We start from the raw sequence: 18,905 nt of genomic DNA on the forward strand, positions 1-18,905 counted from the left end.
TGCCACCCAAGGGTCTACAAAGAGGCGAGCAGGGCCCTGAGGGTCCATGACAAGGAAGCTCAGTGCACAGTGCCAGCTGGTCGCACTGGCGTTTGCACGGACGTTTGCTATCGACCTACCTTCCAGGTCACTAATCCTCTCTTCAGCTGTCTCTAACCGCTATTATTAATCCACCTACTGAGTTTTAAATTTCAATTATTGTACTTTTCTGTTTTAGAATTTTCATTCAATATTTTATGAATTTTCTGTCAAGCTCTCCATCTTATCTATTTTCTTTAATACGTTAATCGATTATTTTGTAGTCCAGGTCCGATGACTCCATGTCTTAACCTCAGGTGGGTCTATCACCTTCCCCCCACAGTCCTGTTTCTCAGCACGCCTAGTACCTTGACTAGTATCAGGCACTGCGCATGACAGAATGGTGGAGAACTGGGATGGTGCTGCCCTCCAGGTGGGCAGCATAGGGCAGGCCGCTGCCGGCCAGCGGGGGTGCTCAGTTGACACTGAGCTCATCTGCAGTCCGTGTATGGCAAGACGAAAACAGCTGCTGAAGGTCAGCTTCAGTTCTCTGGCCTCCTTCCTCCGAGGAATCTTAGCCCTCAGGTCCTGATGCCTCAGGAGGCCCGAACCCCCAGCTGGATCTCCCCAACCCTGCAAAACTGTATGGAGCTATTCTGGCTTCTCTGCCTCTTAGGAGCCACCTGTGCCCAGCCCCAAGGGGAAAAGCCAGTACAGGAAGTAGGGCTCACCTCCCCGAGCTGTCCTCTGAGTCATGGCTGCTGGAGTGACTGCAGATCTTCAGGCTGAAACCTCCTGAATTATGGCCAGTTCCTCGAGTCCTGGCAGGCACTGGTCTACGGCAAGCTACTCCAGGGCCAGAAGCAGTCTGTTTTCACTACCTGGAATGAGCCTCGAAACAGCAAGTTGGAAAGGACATGGGTTGGTAACTAGGCAAGCTGGTCCAACTAGCAGAGGCCACGTGGACGTTCAGGACTGAGACTTGTGTGTGCTTATCCTCATCAGGTCCAAAGAGTGAACATGTACAGTTCCAAGATATCGCACTTCTATATTCTAGAAGTGCAGCCTACAGATCCTCAGAGAACAGGAGCGTCCGTCCTCGGCTCGAGCCTGTTACCTCGCTCCTGGAGAAGGAGCCTTGGGGCCTGCGGACTGCCAGGACCAGGGCTGCATCCTTCCTGCCCCCTTGGCCAGACAGGCCATGCTGCTTTCTGACAAGAACTGCAAGTATCTGGTGTCCTTCCTGCCCAGGACCGGCCGTGGGGATTAACTCAGACACGATAGTATGTTTCACAGTAACATTTCAATCATGTTTCCCAAACGGGTCCTGCCTCAGGCCTTTGGCGCTGGTCCCCTACCTGAGCATTCTGTCTCCAGATGGCCGCATGCTTGTCCCTCCTTCACTCCAGCTTCTGTCCACATGTCACCCTACCATAGCATCCTAAAGTAGCACATTTTGTCACCACTCTGTCTTCTTCATCCTATTTCTTCCTTACCACCAATCACCACCAATCTAACACACAGTGTTACAATCGGTGTCATCCCCCTGGATGTAAGTCCCAAGAGAGCGGGGGCTCATGGAGCCTGACCAAGCACTTGCTGAATGAAAGCATGAACGTCAGACGGGTCTTCTTGGCAGCGCAGCAGCACTAGATGCTCCCCACCTTCTTCACTGTACCGTTGTCCCTACTGAAGTGGGAGATCTCACATAAGGGGGACTGACGTGGCCCTCTGCTGAATGAATGAAGGGTCAGGCTTCTGTCACTGGGCCAGGGTCCTGAGCCTCCACATCCCAAATCCTGGTGTGACAGAGGCACGTAACCAGTGGTGACAATGGGGCACCACGTTACAGCTCCTGACAGCAGGGGATGGAGGCTCCCTGTGGGCAAAGGGCTGGCCCGACAGCAGAGCCCAGAACCACTGTGCCCTGTCATGGAGGTCCCAGGAGAAGGCTGAGGAGAGCAGCTGGTGCGGGCTGAGCTCCATGAAGAGAAGAGCGCTGCCTGTGCTCGAGCCCAGTAGGACCTTCACGGGGCAAATGGCCCCGGGGCCGACGCCGGTGCGATGGTGCTGCCCCACAGCTCTCACCACAGAGCTTCACGCCTAAGTCCCAAGCATCTTTTCCAACTCTGCCTACTCCTTCCTGGATGGGCCAGCTGGGGAAGGCTGGTCCCACTGCTGGCCCCACGTGTGCTGGTCACCGTGTCCACTAGTCCCCACCCTCTGCTCACCTTCCATGCTTTGAGCATCTTGACACCTCAGAGTACAGGACACAGAGGTGACGTGGCCTGCCAGTGGGGAGGACACTCGTCCCCAAGCCCCACTGGGTGCTTCTCCCTGCACCACCACGGGGTGTCAGGGGCTGTGATGTTCCGACAGCTGACATCTGCTGGGGTGGGGACGTGAGCAGTAAGAGCCTGTGGAGAGCTCAGGGGTATGAGGAGAACGGCTCCGCTGAAGCCTCCGCTCCCAGCGCCTCGGCCTCCCCCTAACTGTCCTCCCAGCAGCCACCTCGTCAGGCCTGCAGTCAGTGACGGATGCTGTGCTTGTTCTGCCCCAGCCGAGGGGCTCCCCAGAGGGCCTGCCTGTGCTGGGCCCCGATTGTGGGCAGACACAGGGACCCTGTCTCCATTCTCCACCCACAGGCCTGGCACTGCCGCAGGGAGGGGCCTATGGCACATAGAGTCCCAGCTGTGGGAATAAGAATACACCCAGGAGACCAGGAGAGGCAGCTGCAGAGACTTCAGCCTCCTCGGGAATTACGGCCTCTGGACTCTGGGAAGCAGCACGGGTTCTCACCTCCCTTTTACACCAGTTTAGAAAACACTCCACTTACCTTCCAAGGCTGGCTTCTTGGACTCCGTCCCGGCGGCCCATGTGGAGGCACAGCTGCCAGTGCGGGGTCAGAGCCCGCCCCAGGCACAGGGCAGCAGGGCAGCACCGGCCACCACCGGCCACCTCAACCCAGCTGCAGCCGTGGACAGGGCCTCAGGTAGGAGCAGAGGTGGCCGCAGGAGGCCAGGATGAGTCCAGCCCAGCGCCCTCCCACCTGGTCCTCTGACCAAGGCCAGAGGTAGGTGGCCTTGCTGCTCCGGCTCCGTCTTCTGAAGCCTGCTGGGGTCATGGTAAGCCACGGAGGCAGGGCGGGGCTCTGCCTGTGCCGGTTCATGGGTGATCGGCTTCTCTCCACTTGGGCTCCTGTGAGGAGGCGTTGATCCTCGCAAGCCCCTCAGCCCCCCAGTGACACAGCCACAGAAGCTGGTAAAACATGAACTTGCCGGGGGGGGGGGGGGCAACACCAGGCTGCCACCACGTCACTGCCTCACAGCCTGCGCCATCTTGCCGTTCCCATTCACGCCGTGACTGGTTAATAAAAGAAGAAAAGAGAGTGTTAGCATCAGCTTAGACAGAGGGCACCACCTGCTCTGAAGCTTCATCAAACTCCTGCCAGGCTGGTCCATTCGTGTGTTCACCTTTATGCATTCATTCTAGACAGAGTAAAAGGGATCCCTGAACACTGGGGAAACTGGAAAGGAGATGACGCGATGGTTTTCAGTGCCTGGACAACAGTGCAGGACAGTGATCTCCAAGAGAAGGGAACCCGAGAGCCTGAGCCCTATGACTGTACCAGCTGCTGCCGAGGCGCTTTCCAGGCTACAGTGAGGGGAGGGGACACTCAGACACTCAGACAGACCCAGCCATCTCCCTGAAGGAGGAGAGTTAGGAGGTCATGGAGGCCCGGGCAGCTGGCATGCGTGGGGCAGGGTTGGAGGACAGGGCTGCACAGGCAGCAGAGCCCCAGGATCTGCAGGGGGTCCCCTCAAGGCTTCAGCTGAGGACAGGTCTGTACCTGTGTGAGAGAAACTATGCGAGGAGGCCGGGGCAAGAATCCCTGGGAAGGAGCAGACAGAATAATCCCCAGAGCTCACACAGGGATGGGAATATGTTGTGCTCCCACAAGCCACATGGAAAGACCTCCGAATTCACAGGGCATTGGGTAGAATCCTCCCAAGGGCATCATTCTCAGTAATGAGGCTAAATTAGCAGCGCACCCCAGGCAGCTCTGGACCCATAAAGCTCAGAAGCAAGGCTGTACGGATGGACTGAGGCCAAGGAACTTAACTGTGTGCCAGACCAAGAGGAACACCACTGAAGGGGTACAGGTTCTGACCATTAGGTTCGCAGACTCGTTGCAACGCTGTTGCTAACCATTTGTGATGGCAGAGGGATTATTCATTATGAATTTGTACCAACTGGACAAATAGTGAACCATTTACTATTTGGAAGTGCTGAAAAGTCTGCATGAAAGTTAGACGACCTGAACTTTTCGCCAACAATTCACGCCTCTTGCATCACGACAATGCACCAGCTCTCACAGCACTGTCTGTGAGGGAGTTTATAGCCAGTAAACAAATCACTGTATTGGAACACCCTCCCTACTCACCTGATCTGGCCCCCTATGACTTCTTTCTTTACCTGAAGATAAAGGAAATATTGAAAGGAAGACATTCTGAGGACATTCAGGATATCAAGGGTAATACAACGACAACTCTGATGGCCATTCCAGAAAGAGTTCCAAAATTGCTTTGAAGGGTGGACTAGGTGCTGGCGTCAGTGCATAGCTTCCCAAGGGGAGTACTTGGAAGGTGACCATAGTGATATTCAACAATGAGGTATGTAGCACTTTTTCTAGGATGAGTTCGCAAACTTAATTGTCCAACTGCACATTATTATACAAAACCCAGCAACCAACAATGCAAATTCCCAATGTCCAGTATCCCATAAGAAAATGGCCAGGTCTGTCAGTCAGGATCCAGCCAGAAGACCAAAACCACATGGTATTTTAAACAAGGGAAGTTTAGTATAAAGAACTATTAACTACTTATAGGGAATTACCTAAAAGGAAACAAAAGAGAACTCTACAGAACGTCCGAGGCTGAAGGGAAGTACCCATGGGAAGGATTCTGAGCTGGGAGATGGTGGTCACAGCCCACTGGATGTGACAATCACTGGCCTATCGCAGGCCAAGGCTGAGGGCTGACAACCACCTGCAAGGGTGCCAACAAAATTATCTGGAAAGCCACCAGGGTGGAGGTGCTGAGGAGCTCACCAAAAAGCTGCCCGGAGGCTAGCTGGGTTCCCGTGGAACTTTCCTGGCAGTGCCCACCCCCTTCCAAATATATAAAGCACCTCACTGCTGGCATCTGTGGGAGTGCTGCTGAATTTGCAGCCAGGAAGCCGCCTGAGAAGGTGCCATGGAAACTTACTGGGGCTGAGAACCCCTGTGAGTCCCACATGCCAGCCTACGTCACAGAACAGGAATAAGCAAAGCACGCAGAACCAGGAAAAAAGGCCCATTCTCCTCCAAAACCCTCCACTGACAAAGATTAGCATCAGGTTAGCTGGCGATGGAGAAATGTTCCAGTGTGACAAGCAGGCAATAAAGGGTGAATTGATAACTACTGTATTAGGCATGCAAAAAAGAGAAAATATGACCTATGACCATAGGAAAAATCGATCAATAGAAACTGACCTAAAAATGACAGAGATAAAGGAACAAGCACACAAGGAAAATAAAACAGATATTATAAACATGCTTACTTAATATATTCAGGAAGGTAAAAGGAAACATAAACTTGATAAGGAGATAAATAGAAGATATAAAAAGACCCAAATAGAACTTCTAGAGAAAGTAAAAACAATATCTGAAATGAAAAATATATACAGTATGGGATTCATATCAGATAAATGTTGAAAAAGAAAAGATCAGAGTTCAAAGACATAGCAAATGAAACTACTCAAATAAAGCACAGAGAAAAAAGCATCAACTACTAAACTAAGCAGTCCAATGTGCACGGAACTGGAGTCCCAGAACAAGAAAAGCGAGAAGGAAACAGAAACAACATCTGAAAAAATAATAAGCAAAATCTCCGAAATATAGTGAAAGCTATACACTCACAGACCCAAGAGGCTCAATAAAACCCAAGGACAATAAACCTCAGGAAAACACCAAGGCACCTCATCAAATCAAGTTATTGAAAACTAGTGTTAAAGAAAAAACATCTCAAAGGCAGCCAGGCTTTAAAAAGCATATTATGTACAGGTAAATAAAAGTTAGAATGATAAGAGACTTCTGCTTTAAGCCAAAGGACAATGGAATAACATCTTTAGAGTAGTAAAATTTAAAAAAAAAAAGAAAAAAGATGTCAACTGGAATTCTTTGCATTCCACTTCTGGGTACTTACTTGAAGAAAACAAAAACACTAATTTGAAAAGATCTATGCACCCATATCTGCATTGCAGAATTATTTACAATAGCCAAGATATGGAAGCTACCTAGGTGTCCATCAATAGAGGAATAGATAAAGATGATGGTGTGTGTGTGTGTGTGTGTGTGTGTGTGTGTAATGGAATATTATTCAGCAATAAAAAGGATGAAATCTTGCCCTGTGTGACATGAATGGACCTAGAGGGTATTATGCTGAGTGAAATAAGTCAGACAGAGAAAGACAAATACCTTATGATTTCACTTACATGTGGAATCTAAGAAAACCAAAACAAACAAACAAAATAAAACAGAAACAGACACACAGATACAGAGAACAAACTGAGGTTGCCAGAGGGGAGAGGGTGAGGAGATGGATGGAAAAGGTGAAGGTAAATAAAAGGTACAGACTTCCAGTTATAAAATAAATAAGCCAGGGGGATGTAATGAGAATATGTCAATAATATCATAATAACTTTGCATGGTGACAGATGGTTAGTAGACTGACTGTAGCCATCACATCATAAGGTATATAAATTTAAAATCACTATACTGTACACCTGAAACCAACATAATATTGTACTACAACTATATTTTAATATTTTTTTTTTAAAGAAAGGGAGGGAGGGAGAGAGGATAGAGGAAGAAGAGAAGAGAGAGGAAGGGAGGGAGCGAGAGAGAGAAAGGAGACAAAGAGAAGAAGAAAAAAAAAGAGAAATGAAAAAAAGAAAGGCAAAGGACTTTTGTTTTCCAGTCTGGCATGTAAGGAGCTTGGGAGCTATTACTTCCACCTTGACAATAAGAAAAAAGGTGAACAAAACTGAAAAACAACTCTTTTTAGATCCATCAGAGAATTGAGGTCACAGGACAAAACAGCCCAAACAACTGGAGAAAAAGACAGGAAGTTACAGAGAATCATAGCTTACTGAAGCAGATGCCCAGGGAAGAAACCAGGGCAGGAAAGATCAAAGTATAATTGACGGAGGTTCAATGTGGAGAAGTTTAATAAAAAGAGTTAATAAAACTTCAGGAGGGCCTATTCTTAGGGGGACCCACACACTTTTGTGAGTTTTACTTCCAGGATCTCACAGTGAATAAAAAAAATAAAAAACACTTGTGCTTCTGGGAGAGGAAGGAGAAAAGTAGCCATTTTGAGATATGCCCAGAGTATTCTGTTCTTAATAAGCCTGTCCTGAAGGGAAACTTTTACTAGAGCCTAACTTATTCAGGTTTTACCAGAACCTAACTAACTTGGAGAAGGGGAAATGCCCAACTCTAGCCTCGTCTGCCTTCCTGTTTCTCGTAAGGGGGAAAAACCCAAACAGAAAAGCACTTGTCAAGGTCACAGGCCAAGGGCACAGGTTCACTAAAAGACTAAGACCTCGTCACTGAACGATAAAACACTTCTCCTTACCACATCAATAGGGCTCCTGTCTAACAACAGGAGAATACAACGGAAAAAACTGCACTCCTCAGACCTTATTTAAGACATCTCTAGGAAACCCCAAAGACAACAGAGGAGACAAAAACACAGACACCAGAGGAAAATTGAACTCGGACACCTACAGCTATAGCAAACAGTAAACACAGCCTAACTCCTAACTAGACAAATTGAAAACCTCACAGTAAAGGCCTACTTTCCTCAGTTCTTTTTACTCAGTGCATCATGTCTAGTGTTCAAAAAATTCCAAAGCACATGTTAACACTAATCAAAAGAAAGGTAGAATAGCTGTATTTATTTCAGGCCAAGCAGATTTCAGGCAGTGAAAATTATCAGGAATAAAGAGGGGCATTACATAATGATAAAGGAGTCAGTTCTTCAAGAAAATATAAAAATTCTTAATGTGTATGTACCTAACAACAAAACTTCAAAATACATAAGGCAAAAACTGACAGAACTGCAAGGAAAGACAGATGAATCCATTATTATAGCTGCAGACTTCAACACCTCTCTATCAAAAATGATAGATCCAACAGACAGAAAATCAGTAAAGACATAGCTGAACTCAATATCACCAACAATCAACTGGATATGATAGACATCTATAGACTACTTCATACAACAACAACAGAATACACATTCTTCTCAAGCTCACATGGAACATTCACTAAGATCACATTCTAGGCCATAAAAAAAAAAAACTTAACAAATTTTAAATAACAGAAATCATCCACTATATGCTCAGAATCCACAAAAGAACTAAACCAGAAATTAGTAACAAAAATAACTAGAAAATCCACAAATACTTGGAGATTAAACAACACACTTCCAAATAACACAAACATCAAAGAAGAAATCTCAAGAGAAACTAAGAAATATTTTTTAACTAAATGAAAACACAACTTATCAAAATTTATGAAATACAGCAAAAACAGTGCTTAGAGGAAAAATTATAGCAGTGAATGCATTATTTAAAAAAACAAAAATCTAAAATCAATAATCTAACTTTCCATTTTAAGAAACTATTAATAGAAAGAGCAAATTAATTCTAAAGTAAACAGAACAAAATAAGTCAGAGCAGAAATCAATGAAATTGAAAACAGAAAATCAATAGAGTAAATCAAGAAACCAAAAGCTGGTTCTTTGGAAAGATCAATAAAATTGAAAAGCCTCTAGCCAGGCTAACCAAGACAAGAGAGAGAACACATATTACTAATATCCAAAGTGAAAGACAGGCCATGACTACAGATCCTGTGGACATTAAAAGGAGAATAAAGTAATACTATGAATAACTCTATGCCTATAAATTAGATAACAGAGGAAGTGGACCAATTCCTTGAAAACACAACGTGCCAAAACTTACACAAGCAGAAACAGTTAATCTGAGTAGGCATACATCTACTAAAGAAACTGAATCAACAATAGCTTTCCAAAACAGAAAGCACCAGACCCAGATGTGTTAATTGGTGAATTCTACCAAAAATTTAAGATGTTATACCAATTCTCTATACTCTTTTTTAGAAGACAGAAACAGAGAAAATACTTCCTGACTCATTCTGCGAGGCCAGCATTACCTTAATACCAAAACCAGACAAAGACATTGCAAAATAGGAAAACCAAACTAATATCTCTCATGAATATGCATACAAAAATCCTCAACAAAATATAAACAATTTGAATCCAAACAATGTATAAAAATAATTATATATCACAACCAAGTGGAGATTTATTCCAGGTATGAAGAGCTGGTTCAAAATTCAACAATCATAAATCATCACATTAACAGGCCAAAGAAAAAAACATCATTATCATACTAATAGATGCAGAAAAAGCATTTCATAAAATTCAACAGCCATTTAATATTTTTATAAAAAACCAACTCAGCAAACTAGGAATAGAGAAGAACTTCCTCAACATGATAACAGACCATCTACAAATAGCCTACATTTAAGGTGTGACAGCAAAATGGATAACTAGGAAGCTCCAAGCCCTTGCTCCCATGGCGACAACCAAAAGCAACCAGAAACTGGTGGAATTAACCTTACGGGAGATCTTAAAAACAATCAGACCTCTAGTGCAGCCAAGGGGATGCCCAATTAATGCCAGCCCTCCTTGGCATGGCATTGTCTTGGTCTAGAGGAGGCAGAAGCTCAGTTCCCTCCCTTAACTAGAGGGAGTAGAGCAGACCTTATTTGCAATGTTCTAACCAGTCTCGGGGCTGTGTGAAGGACTAACCTCTGTCCCAGCTAACATGGTTCTGAGCAGAGACAGCAGCAGGCACTAATCGTGAAAGCTACAGGGATAACAAAGACACTCAGCCACCTGGAACAAGAGCTTATAAGTGGAAATATACAATAGATAATCTAAGACCACAAGAGAACATGGAGAAGAGACTCTTGGAGGTTAACTGACTTTCAAAAACAGCCATGTATGAGGTCAGACAGTTAAGTTTGTGAATTCATCCTAAAAAAGTGCTACATACCTCATTGCTGAATATCACTACAGTCACCTTTGATGTACTCCCCTTGGGAAGCTATGCACCGATGCCAGCACCTAGTTCACCCTTCAAAGCAATTTTGGAACTCTTTTTATGGAATGGCCATCAGAGCTGTTGTCATATTACCCTTGATGTCCTCGATGTCATCAAAATGTCTTCCTTTCAGTATTTCCTTTATCTTCAGGTAAAGAAAGAAGTCACTGGGGGCCAGATCAGGTGAGTAGGGAGGGTGTTCCAATACAGTTTTTTGTTTACTGGCTAAATCCTCCCTCACTGACAGTGCCGTGTGAGCTGGTGCATTGCTGTGATGCAAGAACCATGAACTGGTGAAAAGTTCATGTCGTCTAACTTTTTCACACAGCTTTTTCAGCACTTTCAAATAGAAACTTGTTTAACTGTCCAGTTGGTACATATTCATAATGAATAATCCCTCTGATATAAAAAAAGGTTAGCAACATCATCGCAACAAGTTTGCAAACTTAATTGTCAGACCTTGTATATAAAAAATTGAAAAAGCCACACATAGACCCAGGCAAAATACATCCTCAGAAAAGACCAGAGGAGATCATAACCTTTCACCTAGAGCTAATTCCTAGGCTCAGAGCAAGTCCAGCAAATCAGTGAAGGACTTCCAGGCATTAATCCAGTCTGCAAGGATATGGAGAAGTAGTTGTTTTTCTCAAATACCTAATTTTCAACAATTGCTGAAATCTTCCCAATGAAAGACATCAATACAAATCCAAGAAACTCAATGAATCATGAGTAGGTTAAACTCAAGAGACCACATTAAGACCTACAGTATAATCAAACCATTGACAAAGATAGAAAATCTTGGAAGCAACAAGAGAGAAGTGACTCATCACGTACAAGAGATCTTCATTAAGATTATCAGCTGATTTCTCAACAGAAACCTTGGAGGCCAGAGCAGTGTGATGATATATTAAAGTGCTGAAAGAAAGAAAAAAACTTGACAACTGAGAATTCTGTATCTGGCAAAATTGTCCTTCAAAAAGGAGGGAGAAATTAAGACATTCCCAAATAAACAGAAGCTCAGGTTATATAGACCTGCCCTGAAAGAAATGCTAAAGGAAGTCCTTCAGGTTGAAAGTATGCTAGACAGTAACTTGCAGCTATTTGAAGACAGAAGATAGAAGGCAGCAGGAAAAGAGGAAGATCAAATATGAGATGGATTGACTCCATAAAAGCCATAGACACGAGTCTACAGGAGCTAAGGAGGGCTGCTGAGGACAGAACACTGTGGATGTCACATATTCACAGAATCGCCAGGAGTCAGAGCTGACTCAACAGCATGTAACACACACATATACCTAAAGGAAAAGGTAAATGCAAACACCAAGTATTATTGTAATTTTAGTTTGTAACTCCACTTCTTGTATTCTACAGGATTTAAAAGACACGTACATAAAAATAATTATAAATCTATTCTAGTGGGTACACAATGTGTAAATATGTAATGTGACATCAATAACAAAATGGGAAATGGACAGAGCTATATAGAAGTAGAGTTTTTGTATGTTACTGACATTGAGTTGATTTCAGTACAATTTAGATTGTTAAACTTTAGGATGCTATTTGTAATCTCCATGGTAACCACAAAGAAAATATAGAGAATATACACAAAAGGTGTGACACAGGAATCAAAATGTCACTACCAAAAATCAACTAAACACAAAAGAAGGCAATAAGCAAGGCATTAAGAAACAAAGAAGCTATAAGACATCCAGAAAAACAAATAACAAAATGCAAAAGTCCTTATTGGTAATTATGTTAAATGTAAGTGGATTAATTTTCCCAATCAAAAGACACAGATTGGCAGAATGGATTAAAAAAACAAAACAAAAAAACAACCACATGCCAAGTATATGTTGTCAACAAGAAACGCACTTTAGATCTAAAGTTACAAATAGGTTGAAAATGAAATGACAGAAAAAGATATTCCATGCAAATAGTAAATAAAAGATTGCTGGAGTGGCTCTACTAATATCAGACAGGATAGACTTTAAGTAAAAAAAAAAACCATTACAAGAGACAAAGAAGGAAATGAAATGATGATAAAAGGATCACTTCATCAAGAAGATAATAACAATTATAAGTATATATGCACCAAACATCAGAGCTCCTAAATATATGAAGCCAACATTCAGAGAATTGAAGGGAAAAACAGACAGGTCTGGAATAACAGCAGGAGATTTCAATACTCTCCTTTCAATAAAGGACAGAACAACTAGACAGAAGCTCAATAAGGAAACAGACTACTGGAATAACACTATAGCTCAATTGGACCTATATACACCAGGCATATACAGAACACACCACCCAACAACAGCAGAATACACATTTTTCTCAAGTGTACATGGAGCATTCTCCAGGACAGAACATATGTTAGACCAGAGAAGTCTTAATAAATATAAAAAGATTGAAATACAGCCAGGTGCTGTATAACGACATTTCAGTCATCGATGGACTACACGTACAACGGTGGTCTCATAAAATTATAATGGAGCTGAAAAATTCTTATTGCTTAGGGACACCATAGCCATCATACGGTCATAGCACAATATTACTCACATGTTTGTGGTAGTGCTTGTGTAAATAAACCTGCTGAGCTGACAGTTGTATAAAAATACAGCACATACAATTATGTACAGTACATAATACTTGACATTAATAAATGACTGTTATTGGTTTATGTATTTACTACATTTTATCATTATTTTAGAGTGTATTCTTTCTACTTATAAAAAAATGTACGCCAGCAGCAGGCTCATACGTCTCAGACTTATTTCTTGCATCATTTTCTCTTGTGTTTGATTTAATCTCATGTTGTTTTGTACAGTAACATGCTGTACAAGTTTGTAGCCTAGGAGCAGCAGGCTATGCCAGATAGCCTAGGTGTGCAGTAGGCTACACCATCTAGGTCAGCGTAAGTGCACTCTATGAGGTTCAAACAATGACCAAATGGCCTAACAATGCATTTCTCATAACATCCCCACTGTGAAGTGGCACATGATTGTAACAGAAAGTATCTTTACCAATAACAATAGAATTAAACTAGAAATCAAAGGCAGAAGAAAACTGGAAAATCCACAAATTATAAACAACATGCACTCAAACAACTAATGGACCAAAAAAAATCAGGAAAGTTAGAAAATACCTTGAGGAAAATGAAAATTAAAACATAACATACCAAAACTTTGAGATGCAGCAAACACAGTGTTGACGGATATTTATAACTGTAAATGTTTACATTAAAAAAGAAAGATCTCAAGTCAGTAGCCTAACATTACACCTTAAGGATAAAAAGGAAGAAAAGCAAACTAAACCCAAAGCTAGCAGGAAGAAGGAAATAATAAATAATACAGATAAATAGAGAATAAAAAAACAATAGAGATCTAACCTAAATGGGAATGAAGAAAACAATTCCATTTATAGTAGATTAAAATACTTGGGAATAAACTTAACCAAGGGGGTAAAAGACTTAATACATTGAATAGTACATATCAGTGCTGAAAGGAATTAAAGAAAACATAACTAAATGGTAACATATCTCATGTTCATTAACTGGAAGACTTAATATTGTTAAAATGTCACTATTATCCAAAACTATCTACAGATTCATGCAATTTCTACCAAAATCTCCATGATTTTTTTTTTACAGAAATAGAAAACCTATCTTAAAATTCATATGGAATCTCAAGAGAACCCCAAGTATCAAAAACAATCTTGAAAAAGAAGAACAAAGTTGTAGGTCTCATATTTCCTGATTTCAAAATGTGGTTCTGAAATGTGATTACAAAGCTACAGTGATCAAAACAGTGTGATACTAGCATAGACATAAACATACAGCCAATAATAGTGTGAAAACTTTACAACATGACAGATGGTTACTAGACTTAGTGTGGTGACCACATCATAAGATATATAAATGTCAAATCACTATTTTGTACACCTGAAACTATTACTGTATTGTATTGTATGCCAACTATATTTTAATAATTTTTTTTTTAAACTTAGTCATACAATTTTTTAAAAACTGAGACACTTAGATCATAAAATTTAAACTCTGGAAAGTACCTCTAGAGACTACCATCTGTTTTTTGTTTTTTTTCATTAAACTCATAAAACATATTTTATTCAGGCGATAGGGAAAAAGAGACCTCAGTATAACACTGGCCTCAATTCTGAGTACAGTATGAACAAGTTGGGATTTAGAGCCAAAGAGAAGGGGTGGAGGTCAGTGTGGAAAATTACTCAGAGGAAACATCAGATGTAAGGGAGTAGTCTAGCTAAAATGACTTGAAGGATTCTTGCTGAAGGCAAGACAGTGTGATCAGATATCACCTGGGGGATGGTGAGAGATGAGGAATTTGATCAAATATCTAAGTGATCAGATACGGAGGCTGGGGAAGTCTCCCTAAACTGACATATCAGGAATCTTGCAGAACTACCATCTGTTTTTATGAAGAATTCAAAAGGTTATCATGAGGGCGGCTGGATAGCTCAGTTGGTTGGAGCGCAAGCTCTCAACAAGGTTGCCGGTTCAATTCCCGCATGGGATGGTGGGCTGTGCCCCCTGCAACTAAAGACTGAAAATGGCGACTGAACTTGGAGCTGAGCTGCGCCCTCCATAACTAGACTGAAGGACAATGACTTGGAGCTGATGGGCACTGGAGAAACACATTGTCCCCCAACATTTCCCAATAAAAAACAATTAAAAAAAAAAAGTTTAGTTAAAAAAAAAAAAAGGTTATCATGAGTGTTTTTAATACAAAACCAACACAATTATTGCATAAAATTGGAAAAGAGAAACAAAGGAGAGAAAAAAAGAAAGGAAAACATCCCCATATTCTGAATTCCACAACTATGGAATGCTAGCTATTAACTTGTATATCTTTCTATTTTTCTCTCTTCCTCACCCTCTCCCTTTTTCTCATATGTTTATGTGTGTGTAAATATACGTACATACACGTGAACTAGCCTTTTTTTTAACTTTGATTATAAACACTATTTTTTATTAGGTATTATTAGATTCCACAGCAGTTTGTTTTGGTAATTTTAAAATATATATATATATATATATATATATATATATATATATATACATACACACATTTAAAATCAGGTTACTTTATCTGTATCATGCTTCAACACATTATGAGTCATTTTCTTCACTTTTTATTCCCAATTTATGTTTTACTTTTTTTTTTTTCTTTTTTTTTTTTTTACTTTTATTATCATTTATTTGATGCTGAATTTACTCCTGGGCCATAAGTTTTTGTTTTTTTCTTCAGTTTCTTCTGGGAGATCTTTTTCTTCTGTGCAACATCCTCTTTTGGTTTAGGAACCATCTGCTCTTTTTCAGTAAAGATCATCTCAGTGTGGCAGAGAGCACATGTATGGGCTAACCCACCCATGAGCTCTGTAAGTTCTGCACCACATCTTGGGAGCTTTGGTGAACTAGCCTTTTTAAAAAATAAAAAATAGCACACTATTATTCTGTAAAAAAAAAAAAAAGGACATACATACAGACCAATGGAGTATCAGCCCAGAAATAAACCCCTGTATATATATATATGGTCAAATGATTTTCAACAATAGTGCCAAGACCATTTCATGGGAAAAGGACAGTCTTTTCAACAAATAGTACTGGGAAAATAGGTCTCTTTCCTGATTTCTAGATATCCACATGCAAAAGAATGACGTTAGACCCTTGCCACATTCTATAACAAAAATTAACTTAAAATGGACAAACACCTAAACATAAAGAGCTAAACTATAAAACTCTTAGAAGCAAACATAAGGAAAAAGCTGCACAACACTGGATTTGTTAATGAATCTTGGATATGCAACCAAAATCATCAACAAAAGAAAATATAAATTGGACTTCAAAATTTAAAACTTTGTTCATCAAGAAAGTGAAAAGACAACCCACAGAAAATATCTGAAAATCATTTATCTGATTAGGGTCTGGTATTCAGAATATATAAAAAACTCCTATAACTCAATAAAAAAAAAAAAACCCACTCAATTTAAAAATAGGAAAAGGACTTCCGTAAGCCAGATCACTCAACCTTTTCACACACATAGGGGTTCAGTGAACATGTGTTGGTCTCAACAAAGAAAAACACCTTCTTTTCTTTAAATCATTTGTTACAAAAACTGTCCTCAATGAAAGAACAACTAAACACAGCTGACAAATACCTTACACATTTTTTGACTGTTTAGTTACCCTCTGCCCTGTTCTGTGTGCCTAAGGGACAGCTTCAGACTGAGCACAAACAGAAGCTTTAACAAACCAAAGTGACAGCTCTGGTGAAAGAGCCTTCTTTGATCTACAAGCACTGTAATTAGCCTGCTGACAACTCACCTGGTACATTCAGTTAAAGGGCATGTTTATCCTTATTGCCATTTAATGGAGCAAATGCATAGAGCAGGTGTTTCAGGTGAAGAGTGCCACATCCAGGATTGTTTCCTGTGGCCCAGGTACCACAGGGGGACAGCCAAAGCCATCACTGACTGTGGCACCCCCACTACCCCTAAATCACACTTCTCTTTGGGGCTCCTTTGTTTCCCTTCTCATCTGCTCTTCCCTCCTTTCTGTCTTCTGTGTTATACTTAATGGGGACCCTAATTAGCCCAACTGGTGTCACAAAAATAGTCACTACCACCTGCTGTACAGTCTTACAGGGGGCACCTAGCCACACCCCACAGTGGCAGATGATTCTGTTCTATGACCACAGCTTCAGACATCTCTGGGGGCAGAACTGGAGAATCTTGCAGAAGACATCAGTGGTAAAAATTCATTTCAGCACTCCAGGATAGTGGGATACTGGGAGACACTACATTTCTTCTCAGGGGGGTCCATTCCCCTAGGTGTTGGGGGGGAGGGTGACAGAGGAGATCTTGATCTCGATCTCTAGGTATCAAAAGGTATGGGGAGGTGAGAACACTGGGACCTTTCCAAATTCAAATACGCTGCATCTATAGGCCCTGAATTCGCTGTAGTTACGCTGTCAGAGACAACAGCAGGACTGGGCTCACATTCACTCTTTCACTTTTGACTATTTATCGCTCACCACCAGGTCCCTTTCAAGAAGCAGGGCTAGAGGCCGAGCTTCCCGGGTCCTCTAGCTCTGTTCTCTGGGCAAGTGGGCAACAGTCCATACATGGGTAACAATTCCACGGGCCCATGAGCGCAAGGAGGCAGAGGTGAAGATGTTCACTGCAGTGTTGTTTGTAACAGAAGAAAAACACACACAGCTAAGAGCCACCTACACAGACTGAGGGCAGAACTGAGGCCGCACTAGCCTGGGCCCATACCCAGTCAGCCATGGCACACAGCCACTCATCATTATCACTCAGGGCACAGCAGGAGGCTCTGCTTGATGACCACTGAGCAGGAAGTCTCTGGGGAACTGTTCCCTCCCCTGCTCCCCTGGACCACACACTCTCATCACTCTGTATCATCACCCCAAGGTATTTATGAAGCAACAAACTGTAGATGATGCCAGACTCTGTACAAAACAAGTTCTACACTCCCACAAGACCTGCAGTTAGGGAAATAAACGCATTTAAAAATGAGTAATCATTTCTATTACATCAAGTCACAGCTAAATGTATTTGGGGGAAAGTAAAAAACTGTATTTAAATGCAGCGAATGTAAAGACAAGTAATGATGAGAATTCTGCAAGCAGATTGCATAGAGTAAAGAGAATCAGATTTCACTCTGGAGGATGAAGGAGCGGTGTGAGACGATCTGAACACAGAGAGGAAGCCCGATTATTGGTTGGCGGAGGTGAATACTAAATACTCCAAGAAGGTTTACAAATGCTAAATAGACCAATTACTATATAGATAAAGCAAAAAAGGTTAAAGATCTCCTCTAAAAGAGGCATCAAACTGAGATGGTTTTAATAAGAAAGTTCCATGAAACCTTCAAGGAACAAATTATTCTCACATTATATAAGCTGATCCAGAGTATAGAAATGATTAAAAAAAAAACACAAATAATTCTACAAAGTTATAACTCTGAAATCAACATTATTAATAAACAGCCCCTCCCCCCAAAAAAGACTACAGACCAAATTCAGTGAACACACTCTCAAACATTTAAAAAAAAAATTATATGTGCAACTTGAATCAACAGTGTATTTAAAGGTCAATACACGGGCTTTAAACATAGATGTAATGGCAGCATAAGGTCTGGATCTTCCTAAATCCACATAAAAGAGCAACTACATCTCTAAATCAAATGCTCAAATAACATTTACAACAAAATTAGATGACAAAACATCTGCAAGACTCCCAAAAGACACAAAAATATAGATAGATTTATTTTGTACCCCTAATATATAGGTGGACAATGTAGGTGGTAGGTATATAACCATAACATTGAGTGTTATCAGTGCCTACATGAGAGAATATAGAGGGAAGAACAGGGTGTCTTCACAGACCAGAGATGAAAGTTCAAATAACCAACAGGTATTCACTTAAAAGCCATTTTGAGGACAGTTCTACTGAAACTGGGAAGGATTCTGCCTACTCCAATAGCAAGTATGTACAAGGGGCCAGCAGAAGCCCCTGGAGGGGTCTAGCCCCTATGCCACCTCGACCTTGATCCACCAGGGCTTCTGTCCAACCCCCCACTAGAAGAAACTGCTGAC

At 41.7% G+C, this 18,905-nt stretch overlaps 1 protein-coding gene across 1 annotated transcript in view; it reads right to left on the reverse strand.

Moving 5' to 3' along the window:
* The window catches only part of DNASE1 (deoxyribonuclease 1), a 37,456-nt gene that overhangs the window by 9,852 nt on the left and 8,699 nt on the right, over positions 1 to 18,905 (reverse strand). Inside the window, exons 2-3 of the mRNA XM_074322714.2 lie at positions 2,855 to 3,381; positions 750 to 2,435 (exon numbers count right to left, since the gene is read on the reverse strand). The gene's annotated coding sequence lies outside the window, so the exon portion shown is untranslated. The remainder of the gene's footprint in view (positions 1 to 749; positions 2,436 to 2,854; positions 3,382 to 18,905) is intronic.

This window comes from Rhinolophus sinicus, chromosome 10, assembly GCF_057876585.1.
Source record: "Rhinolophus sinicus isolate RSI-liver-muscle chromosome 10, RSI-T2T, whole genome shotgun sequence".
Taxonomy (NCBI): Eukaryota; Metazoa; Chordata; class Mammalia; order Chiroptera; family Rhinolophidae; genus Rhinolophus; species Rhinolophus sinicus.